At 39.8% G+C, this 14,945-nt stretch overlaps 1 pseudogene; it reads right to left on the bottom strand.

Moving 5' to 3' along the window:
- The window catches only part of LOC144281393 (solute carrier family 28 member 3-like), a 52,267-nt pseudogene extending 39,314 nt beyond the window's left edge, over positions 1-12,953 (bottom strand).
- Between the last annotated feature and the right edge of the window lie 1,992 nt (positions 12,954-14,945).

Below are 14,945 nucleotides of genomic sequence, written 5' to 3'. Positions count from 1 at the left end.
TGAATACCACATGCATAACACAATGGCAGGCACAGTAGTGCTTGGTAACTGTTTTGCAATGGAAAGATAGTCCAGGGGACAGTTAAGCTTATTATAGTGCAGCTGAAATAGTGTCTCTACCTCTGAGTAGAGACAAAATGGTATAGGACTGCTTTCTCTACTCCTCCAAGAAGATTACTATATGTTCCAATATTCTAAGCATTAGGTGCCTAAATTAAGATGTCAGAAATACACTTCTTTCTTTTTTAAGCTTCAAGTGATCCATTTAATATTTCTGTATCCATTTCCATGGACATGGATTGGGACTAGATTGGAGCAACTGCTTCAAACAGTGACTTAAAATTCCAAAATGCAACTTGAGTAGATAAAGTTGGCTCACTTAAATCTTCAAACAGTGACTTAAAATTCCAAAATGCAACTTGAGTAGATAAAGTTGGCTCACTTAAATCTTAGGATGGCTAGTTTCAGGAATATTGACAAATTATCTATATTAATTGGTGCTGCATTATGATAAAAGGCTGTGTTCCATCATCATTTCTGGGTTCACATCGAGATTTAATTTCTTGAGGCTGTATTTGCCACTATATAGAAATATAGCATTCATTACTTACCTAGTGCCACATATAGTAATTGACTTTTGTCATTTGACTTTTAGATTAATTTTATGGTTGAGTTTGCTACTTACTCACTTGCTTTTGGACATTTATAGTCACTTTGTACTCTATTGAAATTTGGCATGGAAATGTCAATATCTGTTTGGTGAGTTTGCATTGTTTGGGAATGTAGCTCCCCCTTATTTATTTATTTCGTACATTTAAAAACTACAAATATCAAACATTTTAAGGCCATTTTCTCTATCACATTTCCTCTCATTTGTACGGGCTTTGCCTTAGAAGGATTGTGTTTTCAAAGACGGTATCCCAGAAGCCTTTGCTCTTTGCATATTGCACGTGGCTTTCTCCCTCAGGTCTCAGGTTTAGGGAATCTTTAATGCAGTTTGTGGACACTAGCCAGACTGTTCGACCCTGAGCGGTTCCTATTTTTGTTGCTGGCCTGTGTGGGGTAATGGATTGAATGAAGGAGCAGCAGTAGGGTGAAAGGAAACCACCTGGTCAGCCTGTGGTTCATGGTCCCACTTCTCTGGCACAAATCTTTGTCACCTCTGAATGCTCTGAAGGCAGTTTTGAGTTGGGTGCAAGAAGGCAGGACCACAAAACACTGATAACATTCTCCCTTTGTGACCTTTTTGAGCCAGGGGCAAATGGAACCCCCAAGTATAGGAGTGTAAGGAAAGGCAGGGTTCTATGCCCAATGAGAAAAATTAGAGGAAGGGGAGTATGATGACTTTATCTTTTGATTTCTAGAAGCTGAATGAGATTATAAGCTGCAGTGTTTAAGATAGAAAGGTAAATGCTAAAATATATATTCAGCTAAGATCAAGTGGTGGAAGAGGAGGAATGAAAATAATAGTAGTTACAAAATATATTATTTTTGTGATGTCTTATAATCTTAAGCTTGTAAAAGGAACCACTAAAACAAAATAGATGCCTTCAGAAGAAACCAAACAAAAATAAAAAATATGCAAAACATGCAGTGAAAAGATATTTAGAAAGTAGGACATAAAATATGGGTGGAGCTCAGAACAAATAAACCCATCTGGCAGATCAATGGATTTGACTGAGGTGGATAGAATAACAAATACAGCCATACACTCATATTCCTTCATGTCTTTCATTTTATGATTTTGTGAAAGTCATATGCATTTAGTTACAAACTGTGTTTTGATCTTTGAGTTTTGTCCTCTTGGACAAAATACATAAAATTAAATACATAATACTAAAAGGGAACTAGTTATATTGAAATTTTGTTATTAAAATATTAAAATTAATTTGTGATAGTGCATATGCATCTTTATTAACACTCTAAAGAACAAGAAAAAAACCCCAACAAAGTCCAGTGTCAAGTTCTATTAACTATCTTAATTTCAGTGCCATATATGTAAATTTTATTTGGAGGTATTTGGAACAGATACCAAGTGTTTTCTCTACTTGTATATATTAACTTAGTGTAGGGAGGGTTATTTTGCATCTTTCACCTCCATTTCAAACAAGCAGTTCTACTTCCTTTTCGTCTGTGGGATGGGACTTTCTCTCTCCCTCTCAGGTCCACCTGGTGGATCTCATAGTTAGGAGTGACCATCATACATCTGGGAGATTACATACCTTTCCTTCTTATTTGGACTTGGATATTTGGGTTTTACTTCCGGGTCTGTCCATCTTATCATCCAGCAAGTCTACTAGTGGAGGATAACAAATAATGCCCAGGAATAAAGGCTTTGGTATCGTGTTCATAGAGATTCTTGAAATAAGCATTTAATGAGTGAAGCTTAAGCTTCCTGCTTAATCGAGGTGGATGTCATATGATTTTCTAAAACTGGTCATTTTTTGCATCAGAATTCATTAGAATCTTGGCTTATGTTTAGAAGACGAAATGCAGATTAGCCTCCAATGTTATTGTGGGACCAGACCAAACATGCTCAATGCAGGCCAGACACTAATGGCTGCTGCTTGAAATGTCCACTTGGTGGCGCCAGTCCACTAACACTAAATAGAGGTGCCTTGAAGGCCAAGGTGTGGCCCCACTTCTGATTCTGGCTGCATTAATATGGGGCAGCCTGGGTGGCTCCCTGGCTTAGCGCCGCCTTCAGCTCAGCGCCTGATCCTGGAGACCCGGGATTGAGTCCCACGTCAAGCTCCCTCCATGGAGCCTGCTTGTGTCTCTGCCTCTCTCTCTTTGTCTCTGTGTCTCTCATGAATAAATAAATAAAATCTTTAAAAAAAAAAGGATCAATTTGCTAAAACACAGCCTCAATTTTATATACCATAAATGTCTACTTCATATATTGTTTAGGATAGTTGCATCTAATAAGTAAATTCAGTCCTTGTCAAAAAGCATTCTGAGATCACTGGCCAAGTTTGGGACAAGTTGAGCACTAAAAAGCCAAAAGCATGAATAATGCCTGCAACTTATTTGTATCAAACAATGAGCCGGACTGATGGGTGTGTAGAGGGGAGTGTAGATGAACAAATATGTGAGAAACTTGAGTATGGTAAAACATTAATTATGAAGCACAGATGGTGGATATAGAGGTGTTTGCTAAGCAAGTCTTTCAATTTCCTTTTATGTTTAAAAATCCTCATCATAAAATGTTGCAAGAAATAAAAAAATGTTGGGAATTGATTATAAAATATGTAATAAAAGAAAGAGAATGTTAGTCCAGAGAGAGAAAGATGATCAAAAAGGTAAGTGTATTCTTAAAAAAAAAATGGGAGGTGTATTCTTTTCAGAAGAATGTCAGGGTAGGAACAATGAAGCAATGAAAACCCTCATTTTGCAGCTCCCTAGGCGATAACTGATTCAAGGAAGGGAAGCTAACACCATTGGGTGAAATGTGTTGGGCAACTGGATATTCACATAGCCTTGAATATCACCTCTACAGATAGCTTACTAATTACAAACAGGGAAACATGCCTTGGTAGTGGTGGGGTGTTCTCCTCCCTCCTAACCAAGTCATCACCAGAAGAGTGGAGTTAAATGTCTGCAAATGCACTTATGCATATTTTTAATTTTTTTTCACGTCTAGAGTTTCCTGAGCCTGGAGCTAACTAAAAGTCACATAAATGTAGAATTTTGCACTCCAAGATATCATTGACCTTCTCCTGCTGGTTTGCCTTTCACTCTTATTTTTAGCTTTTGATATTTATATTGATAATTTGTATTTGATAATGTCTGATTTCAGCTGGACAAGCTATCCTTAGAGCAATAATATGACAATACCTGGACTCCTTACTTCCTGGGCCAGACACAGGACTCTGCACTCCCTTCTCCCCACAACCATACTCAATACTTCCTTCCTTTGCTTCTCTGATATTTGCATATTTATCATTTTTTTATTGCCATGAAACCAAGCATTAATGGATAAGCATCATTTTTCCTCCTGTTAAAAATCAGTCTTTTGTCTGAACTCATGGGTTGCTATGGTCAATGTATGTGTGCCCCTATAATTCATCATCTTGAAATTCTAACCCCCAAAGACGATGGTATTAGGAGATGGGGCCTTCGGGAGGTGCTTAAGTCATGAGGGTGGAGCCATTGATGAAGTCCTTCCATCCAGTTTTCATCATACACAATGGGCCACTTCACCCTTAAAACAACTCTTGTCCCTGGCTTCTATGATATCACATGTTGCTAATTTCCTCCTACCACCCAGACTTCTCCCTTTCCAGTTCCATATCAGCCTTTCTTCTCAACCGTTAATGTGACATACAGTTTCTTGGGTCTTAGGCATTCTCATTCAGTCCTCTAACAAATATTTTTTGGTCAAGCTACTATGGGCTAGGTAATGCTGGTCGCTTTAACTGCATATATTATCCCTGCTCTCAGGGAGTTTAGAAGAGAACCTGTCAACCGTAAGTTACACAATTAATTATTTTACTATAGTCATGATAAAGACTTAAAAAGTTCAACTCCTACACTTTGTAATGCTTTTACAGATTAATTAGAATTAATTTAGCCATGTCTGAAATTCCAAAGATGCAATCCCTTTAGTCATGGGGAAACAGAAATATACTTTTAAAAAATATATCTTATTTAAGTTCAATTTGCCAACATGTAGTATGACACCTGGTGCTCATCCCATCAAGTGCCCTCTTTAGTGCCCATCACCCAGTTACCTCATCGCCTACCCCTCCTCCCCTTCTGCAATGCTTTGCTTGTTTCCCAGAGTTAGGAATCTCTCATGGTTTGTCTCCCTCTCTAATTTTTCCCATTTAGTTTCCCTTCTTTCTCTTATGGTCCCTTTCACTATTTCTTAATTTCCACATATGAGTGAAACTGTATGATAATTGTTTCTCCGATTGACTTATTTCACTCAGCATAGTACCCTCCAGTTCCACTCACGTCTATGTAAATGGTAGGTATTCATCCTTTCTGATGACTGAGTAATATTCCATTGTATATATAAACCACATCTTCTTTATCCATTCATCTGTCAAAGGATATTGTGGCTCCTTCCACAGTTTGGCTATTGTGGACATTGCTGCTATGAACATTGAGGTGCAGGTATCCTGGCATTTCACTACATCTGTATCTTTGGGGTAAATGCCCAATAGTGCAATTCCTGGGTCGTAGGGTAGCTCTATTTTTTAACTTCTTGAGGAACCTCCACACTGTTTTCCAGAGTGGCTGTACCAGTTTGTATTCCCACCAACAGTGTAAGAGAGTTCCCCCTTCTGCACATCCTCTCCAACATTTGTTGTTTCCTCTCTTGTTAATTTTTGCCATTCTCATTGGTAAGAGGTTGTATCTCACTGTGGTTTTGATTTGTATTTCCGGATGGCAAGTGATGTGGAGCATTTTCTCATGTGCTTGTTGGCCATGTGTAGGTCTTCTTTGGGGAAGTGTCTGTTCGTGTCTTCTGCTCATTTCATGACTGAAATTTTTGTTTCTTGGGTGTTGAATTTGATAAGTCCTTTATAGATTTTGGATACTAGCCTTTTATATGATATGTCATTTGCAAATATCTTCTCCTATTCTTTACCTCTTTGGTTGTGTTTATTCCTAGGTATCTTTTAGTTTTGGGTGCAATTATAAATGGGATTGATTCCTTAGTTTCTCTTTCTTAAGTCTCATTGTTAGTGTACAGAAATACAACTGATTTCTGTGTATTGATTTTGTATCCTACCACGTTGCTGACTTGCTGTATGAGTTCTAGCAATCTTGGGGTAGAGTCTTTGGGTTTTCTATATGCAGTATCATGTCATCTGCAAAGAGGGAGAGTTTGACTTCTTTGCTGATGTGAATGCCTTTTATTTCTTTTTGTTGTCTGATTGCTGAGACTAGGATTTCTAGTACTATGTTGAATAGCAATGGTGAGAGAGGACATCCTTGTCGTGTTCCTGATCTTAGGGGAAAGGGTCTCATTTTTCCCCATTGATAATGATGTTCACTATGGACTTTTCATAAATGCCGCTTATGATATTGAAGAATGTTTCCTCTATCCCTATACTTCGAAGAGTTTTAAACAGGAATGGATGCTGTATTTTGTCAAATGATTTCTCTGCATCTATTGAGAGGATCATATGGTTTTTGTCTTTTCTTTTATTGATGTGATGTAACAGGTTGATTGTTTTACAAATGTTGAATCAGCCTTGTATCCCAGGGATGAATCCCACTTGGCATGGTGAATAATCCTCTTAATGTACTGTTGGATCCTATTAGCTAGTATCTTGGTGAGAATTTTTGCATCCATGTTCATCAGGGATATTGGTCTGTAATTCTCCTTTTTGGGGGATCTTTGTCTTGTTTTGGGATCAAGGTATTTCTGGCCTCATAAAACGAGTTTGGAAGTATTCCCTCCCTTTCTATCCTTTGAAACAGCTTTAGTAGAATAGGTATGGTTTCTTCTATAAACGTTTGATAGAATTCCCCTGGGAAGCCATCTGGCCCTGGACTTTTGTGTCTTGGGAGGTTTGTGATGACTGCTTCAATTTCCTCCGTGATTATTGGCCTGAACAGGTTTTCTATTTCTTCCTGTTTCAGTTTTGGTAATTTGTAGGTTTCCAGGGATGTATCCATTTCTTCCAGATTGTCTAATTTGTTGGCATATAGTTGTTCATAATACATTTTTAAGATCGAAACAGAAATCTTCTTAATAGCAACATCTTCCCACAGTTGAGGAAAAAGTAAACAAGGATAAAATCCCTTTGAATCTATTAATTAAAACTAAAATTCTTCTTATTCTCATTTCCTTCTCTGATTTGTTTTTAGTAGGCAAATCTCCAGTCTGTCTAAAGGGATCAAAATGATAATAGATCTCTTTTTTTATGAAAATGCATTTGATGCCTAAGTCTGAATCACCTCCAGGATGAAGTCTTGGTTTCTTGGGCCTGCCTTACTCTCATGCTATTTTGGGAAATCATGGTCACTTCCTAAGTATTAGTCTTACCTTGAATCAGACTGTCTCATGCCAGAACAGTATAGTGAGGCATTAAAGAGAATACATCAGCGTGCCGTAGGCATTTGAAATTTTTTTTTAGAAAATATTTTATTCATTTATTCATGAGAGACACAGAGAGACAGAGAGAGAGGCAGATACACAGGCAGAGGGAGAAGCAGGTTCCATGCAAGGAGCCTGATGTGGGACTCGATCCTGGGACTCCAGGATCATGCCCTGGGCTGAAGGCAGGTGCCAAACCACTGAGACACCCAGGGATCCCTGGCATTTGAGTTTATGTACATTTGGAAAAATGTTGCTTTTTTGGCGATTCCCAAAATCACTTTGGTTATCAAGCACATCTTTCCAAAGAGCACTGACTGAATGTAAATTAATTAGAAACACATGGAATGAACTTAGAGTCTAGAAAAAATTTTTAAGAGATGCATTTGACTAAATAAGAAATCAATCAGAATAAACCAAAGAACTTTATAAAGTCCTTTTGAAGAGACACAGATGCTGGGAGCCAAGGTCTCTAGGTCTGGTAGGGACCCAAGGGACTTGAGGTTTACTTTTGGCTGACATTGAAACAATTCCAAGTTGCCTCTTGGCGTCTTTAATAGTTTCTTATCAGTAGATTCACAGACTTCACACTTGGATTTCAAAGAGTAGTTTGGCCTCTGCACCAAAATAGCATCCCCAACTAAATGGTTTGATTGATAGTTGCTGATACTTGAACATTGGCTATGTGCTAGAGTTTTCCACTAATCTCCCCACAGGAGAGGTAGGGTATTAGGACATATTTTTTGGATAAGGAAATAGATATGGGAGTTAGGTAACCTGCCTTAATGGTAGGCCTGGCAGTCTGGCTCTGAAGCCTCAACTCTTCACCCTATGAGGAACCTATGTTTTGTCCTCCTCATTGTGATTCCGTATGTCACTTTTAACCTTAGCATCTGTGGTTATCCCCCCCACCCCACTCCAGTGTGGCTTTTCTCAAAAGCTCATCCCTTTCTCCCCTCTCCATTTTCCCCGTAAGAAGGGGCTCCTTGTTGTCTCTAGCCAAAGTCAAAATCACATACAGTACAGTCAGTTCTTGGACCATTACAGACCACCTCTTTTTTCAGCTGTGCTTTTTAAATTCTTCCCTGCCTACTTCTTTCTTCCCACTTCTCTAACCTCAAGACCTCATGCTTTGCAGGGGAATGAAGAAGTAGCCATGTGGATCAACGGGAAGCCTAATTTTGCTGGCTCCTGGAAATGTCACTTGTTGGTTTTGTGTGTGTCTTTGTCTCTCTTTCCCTTCCTTGCTGGATCCAGTAGACCATGTACCAATACCTTTGCTCTCATCTGCTCTATCTGTATGACTCTGGTCTTCAGTTAAGTAATTTTTGTTTCAAACCTTCCTGACTGCCCAAATTTGACCTCTTTAACCCACTTCCTCCTTGCAAATGTTTCTAAACCAATGGTCTCATGTGGAGAAGAAACTCAGATACAGTAATTTGAATTAGAAAAATAAAAATTCTTTAAAAGCTAGAAAAATTGTAAGAAGTGATATAATTCAAAGGGAGGGACACTGACAGGGAAGTAGGACCCATTGGGGAACAGCTACGCTCCCAAAGTTGAGCAGGTGGGGGGAATAAGGCAACTAGATAGTCCATAACTAGATGCCTGTCATGGATTAAACAACATTAAGGAGTTGTTTTCTGACCATGTTTCATGGAGGAGTTTATACCATTACTTTGCTTACAACTTCTTGGAATATGGCCGGATAGTTTATTCTAGAATGTTCCTCAGTCTTCAGAGTATAGAAACAATTTTAAACCTAAACTTATCATTGATCTTAGATTTTGGAGATCAAGGTTTTGAAACCAGCGAAGACCCCTGAGTTGAATCAGAACTGGCCTCTATTCCTGTCTGGCTCTCTACCACTTTTTCTGTCTCCCTGCACATGCATCTCATACCTTCCCAATCAGGGCCTTAACTTTTTGACAAAGAGTAACATGGAAAAAAAATGTTTTTTTGACATATAGCTTAGGGAATTATTTGTGTCCTACTGGGTATTTCCTTCTTCCTAGCATCCACTGGGTAGGTGCTCAATATATATTTGTTGAGGGGCTCCTGGATGGCTCAGTCAGTTAGGTGTCTGACTCTTGATTTTGGCTCAGGTCATGATTTCAGGGTTGTGAGATTGAGCTGGGCTCCACACTGAGCAGAGAGTGTGTTTGAGTTTCTCTCTCCCCCTCCCCTACCTCTCCCTCCCTGCACATGTGCCCTCTCACAGATAAATAAATAAATATTTATATATATATATGTATAATGTTGAATGAATGAATGAAAGAAATTCTGTAAGTGTTCTTTGGGAACATTTGGGAAATATTCCCCATCTCTCCCAATCTAGTGAGACCACTTTCTCATGTCATGAATAGCGCTTTTTACAAACTATGTTGTGCTGATTTGCCATTGTTAACTAATTTTAACCAAATGGTAGCTGTTTATGGCTTTTTGCATAATGCCTGGCACTGCCAATAAATTTTTGTTGAATCAATAAATGTCATGCTTTATGTCAAAGAGTTTTTTGTTTCTTGGAGGATAAAGCAAACAAAGCTTTGAATTTACAGAACAAGGAGATTGAAAGGAACATTGAGAAGTCTTCAGGTACATTTCCCAGTGGTCATCATCTACTTTGCTCCTAAATTCCCACAGGAGGCTCTTTAATTGTGTGACGCATAGCTTTTTCTTAAGAAACCTTCATCTTTATTTACTTCAAGAAGACACAACTCATGCATACCATCTTTTAAATTTTCTTTTTTAACTCTTTTTTTCCTTTCCAGGAAAAAGAAAGAACAATGAGGCATGCCAAGGCTATGAGCAGCTTCTGGGTCAAATACTTTTAGCCCACATGTGGAGTAGAATTAGATGCCTCCAAATCCAGATCCTGGCTGTGAGCGAAAATCATCCTGTACTCTGCCTAAACCTGCCATGTGAAGACAAAATTCCAAACTTCTGTAGCATGATAGAGACTCAGGGCTCCTACTCACAATAATCTGTTCTACGTAAAATTCCAAATACTCCCACTTCTGATTTTTTCCAATTTGACAAATGACAGTTCAGCTAGCATCCAGGGCCGGCTTCTCATCAATATCAACAATGTCTGGATGAAATGAGACATTTAAAATGTCTTCATTTAAAATTTAAGAGACTGTAAAAAAAGATAAGGAAAGTAAGGGACTGTGGAATAAAGGACAAAACTAGATCCCTAAATCCTTCCCCACTGAGGCATCATGGAAGTGCCTTGGGTTCTAGCCATCTAGGTTGTTAGAAACAAGTCAGATATCATCTGATTTGAGGAAGGGAGAGAGATGTTTTTTAAACTTCCTTCACAAAGGCAATTATTGTCATGTGTTTTCTGTGTTTTAATTCACTTGCAGGGGAAAAAAGCACCTCAATAGTTCTGGCCAAGCTTGTCCTGAGTTAGTGGAAACCTACTTAATCACCTGGTGTGATTCATGTGGACCTCCCTCAGAGGTTAAGAGAGAAACAGTGCTCTTCCTCTTTACTTTGCATAATTACTTCCAACCTCAGAACTTCTCTCTTCAAATTATCTGTGTCAAACATTCTTCTACTTAGATGACCTCCCAAATTTTCCCCTCCATTTAACAAATTCTTCAAACTGGACCGGCTCACCAGGCTATTCAAGGAGTAGGTCAATTTGTGTGTGTTTGTGTGTGTGTGTGTGTGTGTGTGTGTGTGTGCAGAGTAGACGCACATTTCCCATCCAATTCTGTGTTGAGACTCTTGTAAGTGGGTACTACCCAGCTAACTTCAGAGTGAACATGGGCTCTGTGGCTCTGAAGGCCACAGGTCCTAAAATCATGCTGACTCATAGGCAGGACGAAACCTCAGCAATGTATCTAAAGAACACCCTTTAGTAAGAGTATTCTTTAAAAATTGCCTCAATTTTCACCGTTAGAAAGTCTGAGCTTTATCTGATCTCTCTTGCTGTCAATTTTCCACTCTCTCTCTCCTCTGGATCCTTTGCCCATCTTTGAGTTTGGAAAAATCTTTTAGTTGCCTTATTCTAAAAAGACATACTGTAAATATGGACGCTTGATAAATGTATTTGTCACGTGGGGAAAAGATTGTTTTTTAAGTGATGCTGAAATAATTGGATGCCTGTGTAGAAAAAGGAAAACTTGATTCCTACCTTATGCTATAAATAAGATCTAATTTCAGGACAACCAGAGTCCTCAATGTGGAAGTCAACAACAAGTTTTTGGAAAAATATGGAAGGGCATCTTTATGATCTTGCAAGACAGAAAAAGTTGTCTTAAACAGGATATATAAAACAGAAACACTTAATAAATAATTGGGACCACAATGTAATTAACTTTTGTGCATCCAAATATTGAAGGGTGAAAGACAACTTAAGAAGTATAGAAGTCATTTGGAAACCATATAACTGAAAAAGGGCTTGTCTTTGGAACATAAAAAGAACTCTTTCAAATCAGTAGAAAAAAAGACAAAATCCAGTAGAGAAAACAGGTGAGAGACTTGAGCAAGCATTCCATAAAGTTGGTATCTAGTGGCCAATAACAAAGGAAAAGTAAAATGAAACCTCAGTGTTACACTACTTAGTATACATCTACCAGAATCATTGGAATTAAAAAGCCAGATAAATATTAGTGAGGCTCTGGAGTAAAAAGAACTCACACTCTGTGGATGGAAGTGTAAATTGGTAAAAACTACTTAGGAAACCAGGTTGATTAACACTATATATACTCATTCCCAATGACCTAGCAATTCTACTCCTAAATATAATGCTAAACAAGTCTGTTACATACACATCAGGGGACATGTCTGAGAGTGTTTAGAGCTGCGTTTGTTTGTAGAAGCTCCTAAAAGCTCCAAGCTTAATGACATAAATGTCCACCAACAGTAAAAGAGATAAATTGTGTAATGTTTATGGAGAATACTGTATATCAGTGAAATGGGATGAGCTCTAGTTACACAAAACACCATGGCTAAGTCTCAGAAATACTAAAATGAGCAAAAGAAGTCAGACACAAAATGATTCATCTTGCCCAATTCCATATAAATGTTTTAAAATAAGCAAAATTTTCTTGTAATTTTGTTTATATAAAGTTTAAAAACAGGAAAAAGCAGTGCTTGTGGATTCATAATTATGAGTTTAGACATAAAGCATAGCAGGGGAGTAATTCCTATAAAGTTAGAATCATCGTCCCCCCAAGGGAGAGGGGCAGTTGTGACAGATGTGTGGGATTGGGGCATCTGAGCTGAGGGATGGCAATGTCCTGTTTCTTGATGTGGACGGCACTTTATAATACGTTGTCTATCTGATTTTGTGTGTTTTTCTACATGTTATATTTTACAATGAAATCTTTTTGGGGGATGCCTGGGGGGCTCAGTGGTTGAGCAGCTGCCTTTGGCTCACCAGCATGATCCCGGGGTCCTGGGATTGAGTCCTGGATCGGACTCCCCACAGGGAACCTGCTTCTCTCACTGCCAATGCCTCTGTCTCTCTGTGTGTCTCTCGTGAATAAATAAATAAAATCTTTAAAAAAATTTTTTTAATAAAAAAATCTCCCTGTCTAATCTTGCTTCCCCTGAGCCTGTCTCTCCTCCCCGCTCTGCTCTCTGCCAGGGGAAGGAACGTCCACTCTTCCCTCATTTGCTCCCCTTCTAAGCTCCCACTCATAACACCACCTGCCTCCCATCCCCACTCCCGGTCACCGGTGACTTCTTGGTTGGCAAATCCAGTGAATTTGTCTTTGCTGCTGCTGATGTAGTTCTCTTTTCCCTTGGCTTCCCCAGACTCTCCCCTCTCCTGGTGCTGCTCCTCATTCTCTCCCTGAGGATGAAGATCTTCTGATTGCTCCAACCTCCCAGCTCCATAAACACTGGGGCTTCCTAGGTTTCTCTTATAAGCTGGTCTCATTCATGCCGCTGACTGGCTCATCACTGTGCTAACAGCCCCCAAATGCACGATGGCCCCTTCTAGCCTCCAGATGCACGCATGCCTGGAGCTTCCTCCCCATCTTCATCTAGGGGTGGAGAATCACCCTAATTTCATCCAATGGGCCTCAAAATGAACTCATGGTCTTCCTTGCTCTAACTCTAGTTCTGAACTTCCTGTCGCTATAAAGGGAATCACTTCTAGGTTGAGCTGTCAAGCTAGATATGTTGACTAGTCACTCTCTTTAACCCCCCGCACCTAGCACCATGAGCTACTACTATTATGTTTACACTGCATGCTAGGCACTTGCTAGGGTCTTAAGGTGTCCCCACTAACCCCACAAAAATTCCTGTTTGGGAAATCTAATGTCCAATGTGACAGTATTAGGTGGTGGGGACTTTGAGGTGATTAAGCTATGAGGGCAGAGCCCTCAGGAACGGGATCAGTGCCCTTATAAAAGAGACTCCAGAGAGCCCCTTGCACCTTCTGCCCTTAAGGACACAATATGTAGATGGCTGTCCATGAGGAAGTGTGTCTTCACCAGACACCAGGTCTTTTAGTGCCACAGTCTTACAGTTTCAGGCAGCAGAACTATGGGAAATAAATTTTTACTTATAAGCCACCCAGTTCATGGAGTTTACAGCAGCCTGAACAAACTAAGACAGCACAGTTTTTAAAAACAAATACTTTCTCCCCCTAACATATATTAATTCACTTAATTCTTTCAACCCCAAGATATACTATCATTATCCTACCTTTCAGAGGAGAGAACGGGAATATTCACAGCCAGAGCAACTCTTACCTCACCCTGACTCAACGCTAGTTCCACGCTGAGAGGGCCTCCAACCAGTATTAGTACTTCTGCCCCGTGCTGGTTTGCACCATGATTATCATGCTACCCTTCTAAGTGGCATCACAACCACACACAAATCTCTTTCCATTTTGTCCACCCTCGGCAGGGCTAGTCGAGAGTACTTTAACAATTGGATAGTGTAAATTCTGGTCGATTTCTCCCCAATGTTTAGCATGCATGGAGGTCATGTGATCTGGGGCCAACTGCCTACTCTCCAGCCCTTGCTCCTCATCTTCTCTATCCCGAGCACATACCCTCTTTCGGGAAGTTTTCTTTGCTTGCAGTGCTCTGCTGACACCCCTCCCTGTTCAACTGGGAAATCCCTGCCCCTCTTTTTAGCCCTGAGAGGCTCCCTGGTCAGCCCAGCTCCCCTGCATCTGTATGTACAATGTACCCTGTGCCAACTTTTGGCATTGTCTTTTTTTTGTTTGTTTGTTTTTCTTTTACATCTTGTTATAATCATGAATTAGTTTCCGTCTGCTTTGCTTCTGGAGGGCAAGAATAGTGTCTTGTCCCTTCTTGCCTTGGTATCCCTTTCCAGCAGTGGTCTTAAATAAGGGGGGAAGTTAATGATTTTGCTGAGTAAACATGTGTCTTGTCAAACCGCAAGCATTGGAAGAAATAACCTGGTCACAGCTTGTGGGTGTTGGTGTGTGGAATTCTCCTGAGTTTGATACCTGGAACTGCTATGTTTGATAGAAGAGAATGAAGGATAGAAACCAGGGCTATCTTTGATGGATGTGTGTCCTCCTCACTGACTGGGATGCCAACCGCTGGTGATATGGGCCCCCTTCCACTGCAGAAAAAAGGGGGGGGTCCTGCTTCATCCTGACTTTGATTCTATGCCATTCTGTCTCTACCATAAAAGGAGGTCCCTCTTGAACCATAGAAGACCCTCTGCTTTATGTTTTTTTCTCATTTAACCCTATGAAGGCAATTAGGATATGCCACCCCAAAAGATGCCACTTTGGCATGATAGTTATTTTGAGCTGAAAGCTATTAAGGAAAAGCAGACACAGAAAGAGCTCTTTGGTCTTCCTCCCTCTGTCTGAAAGCAGGGGATGAATTTCCTTTGTTCCTCTGACCCCTCTTCTACCAGTGAGAGGAGAACACTCCTAGTC

Source organism: Canis aureus, chromosome 1, assembly GCF_053574225.1.
Source record: "Canis aureus isolate CA01 chromosome 1, VMU_Caureus_v.1.0, whole genome shotgun sequence".
Lineage (NCBI taxonomy): Eukaryota > Metazoa > Chordata > Mammalia > Carnivora > Canidae > Canis > Canis aureus.
Note: the sequence above shows the minus strand (reverse complement) of the source record. Positions and strands in the feature narration are given on the sequence as shown.